This window comes from Nestor notabilis, unplaced genomic scaffold (assembly GCF_000696875.1).
Source record: "Nestor notabilis isolate BGI_N333 unplaced genomic scaffold, ASM69687v1 scaffold1656, whole genome shotgun sequence".
NCBI lineage: Eukaryota > Metazoa > Chordata > Aves > Psittaciformes > Psittacidae > Nestor > Nestor notabilis.
In genome coordinates, this window is record NW_009931325.1 from 43,401 (window position 1) to 50,193 (window position 6,793).

The following is a 6,793-nucleotide window of genomic DNA, read 5'->3' on the forward strand; positions in this document are numbered from 1 at the left end:
GCATCTTAAGGTGTTCCTTGCATCACCTCTGGTGGTTGAGCTCTAACACGTTATCATGACTGAACAAGCTGAACTGGTTAAATAGCAGAAACCACTATATTGATTTTCTTGGGTGTTCACTTGGAGGTCTCTAGAAGGCTAAGTCTCCTTTTCCAGTACTGTTCCTAACCTATAGGTGGCCTTTGTGGAGACCAGCTGCCCAGAAGCAACCTCGAAGCACTGGTTCTTTTCACTGCTAGCAAACAGTCTCCATGTAAGGACTCCATCTCCAGACAGTGATGTGCTTTTGCTTCAGGTTGGAGTGCTGCAGCTGGGCTGCTGTTCAAGTGAAGTATCCGACTTCTCCAGAGACAAATCTGAACTGATTCCTTTCGAGGTTTGTTCTGTGTAGACTTAAAAAGCTGGAAGAAAGCAATGGTTTTATGTGCAACGCTTTTAAGGTCATAAGCCAAAACTGTAGTTTGAAACTTGCCTCTTTTCCTGCAGGTAACAAACACACTACCTGCTCAAGAAGTGGCATTTTACTGTAGGAACTCCTTTGCAGGTGTTATTTTTGTACACCTTTGAATATCTCTCTAGTGCATACAACCCACCCTCCTTTGTGTAGCACTGAGAGCATACTTTCTCTTCTACAGTCTGGTCCACTGCTGATAGCATCCCAACTAGGAGAGGAGCTTTATCAGCTGCTAATGGCAACTTAGTGCTGTGGCAATAATGATCAAGGCCTTGAAAAATAAAAGGAGATCCCAGTTACCTGACAATCAGCTATCAAGAAAGCAAAGCACTGCTTCTAGTGTGGTTGCTAGGTTTTGATGTGTTTTCAGGGTGATATGGGGTAATCTTATTTCTGGGTGAATATTAATTTCTATAGCAGTCCCATAATGAGACCTTTTCTTGAGTTCTTTTTGCACAGTGCATAGCTCCAAGCAGAAGCCAGTATTGGGTGGTCAACAGATGTTTGCTTTATCTCTCAAACCTGTTTGCAGAGATGAGTAAAAGCATCTCTTGAGAACTGGATGATCTAAACTCTGCTTTCCAGTTCAGCCACTGATTGAGTCAGGCTGATCTTGAGTAAACCACCAATTGTTCTGTGCTTCACATCACTGTATGGGAAGTACTCACTGGTACTTTGTGTTGGGTATTTACACTGCAAGTTTGCTGGGACAAGACATGATTCCCTCTATTCCTATTGGAGTCCTAGCGGGGGGGAAAAAAAGCCCTTCAGGTCAAAGAGTTATGATAGAAAAAGTGAGATTCTGAACCCTATAAAGAAAGGGACACTGGGTGCCTCTTCCTACCTCTAACACTGAAGTCCTGATTTGATCTACAGGTGAGCTGTTTGAGCATGCAGTTAGGTACGTGCTTGTGCTGAATGCTAAATGGCTTTGTGATCGTTACTGAATGAAAACCACACATGACAAACTGTCAGGCAAGATGCTTTGTGCTGTAGAACACACGAAACGGCCCTTATAAAACCTGTCAGCCTGCTCATGCTGTTTGGAAATAGCTGTATTGGTAACAGTTGGCTCCTGCTAGTCTAGGTTTCGTGGTTAATGGCTATCGAATTCCTTCAGCATCAGTAGCAGCAGCAGCAGACTGAGGCTGACACAGGAGACATTGATTTGGAAGTCAAAACTAGTGATGCAGAAGCATGGTGTGTGCACACGTGTGGGACAACAGGCTTTCCCCAGCTTTTGCTGACAAGGGGTGCAATTAGTTACAGTCACACCCACAGGGTTTTGCCTTGTTCCTTATCCCTGAGGACTGCTGTTTGCTCAGATGCTTTTCCACTTGTCTTCTCTTTCTGGTATGAAGAACTGTCTGTAAATCAGGCTGACATGCTGAGCTGGCATGATTTCTGTAGTCAGGGGCTTCAGCTGGAAAAGAGATGGAATTCTCCAGCTGCTAAAATAGGCTGAGTAACCATAGAGGATACACTGCCCTCTGGGAACCTGTGGTGTCACTGTGGTCAGGTATGGCTGGAGACACTGCCACAGGAGCCCTCTCCTGCCTGTGGGGCAGTGGATGCTATAGCCCTTTGTGCGAGGGGAGAGATGGCTCTGTGGAGCAGAGAATGCAAAGTAAAGAGATGCTTCTACTTGCTCAGGATCTTCTCAATCCCATCCTCTTTTAAAAGGTGCATCTATGACTTAGATTTTCTTTGCTCTGGACTTTAATAAGGGATGCTCATCTGAAATTCTGCTGCTTACAATGTCAGAGCACTCCCAATATCCTTATGCGAGCTGCTCCTACCAACAAAGACCCTTTTGAGTCAAATCAGTTAGAAAAAAGGTGCTTCAAGAGGACACTTTGTGGATTCCTTGTGTAGTATGGAAACTCTGAAATGTTGATCTATATAAGGGCTCACCAGAAACCCGACTGGAGCCAAAGGAAATAAATCAATTCTAGTGCTGAAAACCCTGTGAAAGATGTTGTGTAAAATGTCTATTCCTTTGTTTCAAACTTTATTTGCTTCTCTGAACAAATGTGGCTCTTGACACCACCCTTTTTCCTTGCATCAAGTCTGTCCTCTTGTGGCTGTGGGTGACAATTGTTCTACTTACTGTTCACAAGCTGCAGAGGGTCATCACTTTGAAGGACAGTGGTCGTGATGAGTGGTGGGGAAGCACTAGCTTGGTTTCCTGCAACTGGGTAGTGCATCCTAAGCAAAGCAGCCTCAACTTGTCATGTCTTTGAAATGTGACATCTCCTCAAGCTGTCGTTGCAGGTACCATAATGGTTACAGATCTTGCATCTGCCTCAGTTTAGGGTTTATCTTGGCAAGGAAAGCAGACAGCAGGGTAATCGTGCTGACCATGATGCAATGCTCCCAAAGTAGCCCACTGCATTGCTCCGATTTCACCTCCCTAATCACCACCTCCCTGAAGTCTCCTTTGCTGTACTGTGCTATATCCAGTGGAGAGAGATTGTGGCTGTCAGCACCCATGGATGCCATCGCACCCTTTCCCCTCGTGTGAATGAGCTGTAACTTAACCCAGAAGTAAAAACTGTGCCATGTGAGCTGAGGGTGGTTGGTTTATTCCAAGTGGGAGCCACAGATTCAGGGGGAAAAAACCCCTTGCCTCTGATGCTCGTCCCTCCAAATGCAGTCAAATGGGTATCTGGGAAGAGAGAACCTGGATATAGCAGACACTGGGATCGCAATGAGTGTGATTTGGGCTGTGAATGTTGTCAGTGAAAAATGAGAGTGGTTTTAGGGGTTAACAGCTCGGCTCTCCTGCCTGGATAAACAGGAGCTGCCTGTGCTGTACTCAGAGATTGTCTCTGTTTCCACATTAATAACTAGCTATTAGCACTCCCTGGATGTGATCTCGCATTCGTTGAACCAGTTATCCTTTTCCAGCAAGCTCATAGGATAATTTTAGCCCTGGTTAGTGCTACAATTAAACTCGAGAAGCAAATGTCACCTTTACATTTGCACCTTTGCTTTTTCCACTGCTGCTTATCTTGGGGTAACGTTCCCAAGGACGCCCATGCTTGTGAGGGCACCGTGGTGCTGTCCTTGCTGAGCATCTTCTGGAGCCCAGCCCTGGTCCACAGGTTCTTGACATGGCCAAAACCTGTGTCAGTCATGGTCTTAGCTGTGCACGGCTCCCTGGGGGAGAGGGGGGTGTTAGAAGTGCTCTTATGCTTTCATGGGCAGTGATCAAGGGCTCTGGTGTCACACAAATGCAAACCTTGGAGCTTTACAAAGCCTGATTCCTCTAGTACCTGTCATCATGAATCTGCTCCTCCCCAGTACTGCTCATGCCTCTGGCATTGTGGAGGTCTCAGACTGGAGACAACACTGGCTGCATGGATCCAGCTCCTGCTTTAGCTAGAAAGAAGAGCACCCGTGGTTCATCTTCTGTGCCAGCTCCAGATTCTTACTATGAACATAAACCTAACTAAACCCATAAACTCATTCTCAGCCAGGGCATCCTGTAAGGAATGTTTCCCTTCTTATGGGACCAATAGAAGAGATTTGGATGTCCAGAACTGGGGGGGGGTTTGGTGCAAGTAAACCTTCAGTGAGCAGATGGATGCAGCTCTCCATCCAGGGACACTTATGGCCATGTGGAGGAGCAGACTCATTCTGAGCCATCGCTTGTGTGGTGGTGTGGAACACCTCTGTGGGCCTGGGCTGCATCGTTGGCATAGGCTTTAGATGACATTTTAGCAAGAATAAAATGGTTGGGGGGGGAAAGGCCATCTAATGAGAGTACAGAGGAAGGGCAGCGCTTGCTGCTGTGCTGGTTTGGAGTGAAAAGTAGTTCAAGCCCAGGTCGGACAGAGCCTTGGGCGACATGGTCCAGTGTGGGGCATCCCTGCCCATGGCAGGGGGTTGGAACTGAACGATCTTAAGGTCCTTTCCAGCCCAAACCATTCTATGTGCCATGGGTTTTAGCATAATAAGATGTGCTGCAGATCTGCCACATCCATTTTATTCCCTGTGGCAGTTTACAAAAGGGAAAGAAACATAAACCCCCCTGAGACTGGAGCAGCTGCAGTCACTCAGCTGACAGCATGGGACAAGGCTCGCTCTGCTCCTCCTTCATTCCCATGGCTCTCTGTTCTGCTGCACGTATTTGGCTGTTCTGTGAATTTGCAGAGCATGAGGTTTCTGTCCCAAACTGCCTTTGATCTGCACAGACTCCCCTAGCTCTCATCTGAATTCATTGATGCTTTGAGTAAGCGTTTTAATTCTATGTTTACTGGCTCGTTCCCCTTTGTAGCGTTATCTGACTGACAAGTTCATCGTGCTCTGTGTTACCTTTAGGTTTTAAGTCTAACACGTTCCCTCTTTCAAGCTACGATTGTTCTTACAGATGTTATAAAGGCACCTTCATTTCCTCAGGAGAAAACCTGCGTTACTCTCAGCTTTGGTTACTAGCAAATCAATATTAAAGCATGAACAAAGTATGTTTTATACCATCAACCGTAGTTTGACTTGTAGTTTAAAAACCTGCCTAAGCACTAAAAGCAGCATCTAGTTTGAAACCCCCATGCCAGGGAAGTCACAGCATCAAAGGGCTTTCCTGGGTTGGAGTTTTCCCCACGAAGTTCTGCTGCCTTTTCCCCAACAATTGTGAATTTAGCACAATGTACAGAACTGTAGCCAGAACCCCCATTCCTGAACACGTGGCCAGAAGGAAGAGGAGAGGATGTTGTTTCTTGCTGATCAAGCACAACTATGTCAGTGGAGAAGATGCACTGCAGCCGGTCAGAGCATTGATCTCCGGGCTCATTGGTGCTGGGGCCATGCTGTCTTTGGGAAGGGGTTAGGTGTTAGCAAATGGCCAAACTGTGAATCATTGACTGTCAGAAGAATTTGGCTTGTCTGTCTTTTTAAGTTCTTGTGGTACAGTGGGGGTGAGAAAGGAATGTATTTGGGATGACCGGGATGATGAATGTATGATGCTTCATGTTTATTTGTAATGTCCTTTTTATACTTAGAAATTGCTTACATATGTATCTGTATGTAAATAAATGTTTAATCCTTTCCACTTGGTGTTTGGAGTGTTTGATTTCGTTGGGGCTTTGTTTGAGCTGCAAAACAAAAGTTGCCTTAAAAATACATACAAGACATTCACTTGATGTGATTTAATATCGCATCAACAACTGAATGACTGCTGAGGCTTTTCTGCTTGGGTTGAGCATGCCAAGGCTCTCACAGCGTTGGGACCTCACGGGAAGAGCAGAAGTAGAGCTGCTGTCCATGGGAGCAATGTCCCTTTGCACTGGAACAGCAGGAAAAGGTTATTTGAAACAAGAGAGATCATAGCAAGGTGTGAAATGCATCAGTCACTAAGGGTGGTCTCTGACAGAGGTACCATCTTCATCCCTTGTCACTGCAAACCTGCAGCTGGTTAAACCCTTGTCCTAGCATGATGCAGGGTTTGTGTTGCGTGAAGGTGATGACTGGATGCTTCAGGCGTCTCTTGTTCTTTGTCCCAGTTCCCTTTTTAACTTAATGCTGGTTCTTCTCTTCATCCTTCAACTCGTTCTTTTCACACTGACTGAACTCCAGGGGAGCTCCCCACCAGATCCACCTTTCTGGGGGCCTGGAATCCTTCTGGACAAGGTCTCCCACCTTAAGCCTTTAGTCTTTGGGTCAATATATAAACTTTGTGCTCTGACTTATTCTGGGGATGAGTTTTCCTCCCCTGTGCTCTGCTCCACATCAAAGATGACGCTTACACTGAGAAATGAGCTGTGAAGCTTGGAGGCACCATGTGTCTTTTATTGCCTCTTCCAGTGACCTTGAAGCTCCTTCCGTGGTAGTGTCTGACATGAAGGCTGGACCATCTGCTCCATGGTCCCCAGGAAGCTGGCAACTGGAGTCAGCGAGAACACAGAGAGCAGTTTGGAGAGGAAAAAGTCCCCGCGTGCTCTGTGGTAGGAACTGGGTAAAGGGGAGAGAAGAAACATCCTTAAAGCTTGGACAGCTTGGGGACTGAGTGTTTGCTGAAAGGCAGGAGGGATGGAGCGTGTTGCTGTGGCTGGAGAAGCCAGACCAAGCTCTTCCCGGGGAAAGGCGAGGGGCAGGGGCAGAGTGGCAGCTCTTCCTTGCAAGGAGCGTGTAGCCGGTGGGATGTGAACCTTCTCCTTCAGGAGGTGCAGCAGCAGGGGCACAGCCTGTAAATCCTTGGTAAAAGGATTGTAGCAGCACAAATGCTCCCTGCAAGAAGGGAACGAAGTTCCCAGGGGAAGCAATGCAGGAGTGACAGAGCACAGGACAAACCCAGGGCAGCAGCTCACTGCCTCTGCCTTCTCATGTGCAAAGTCTTCC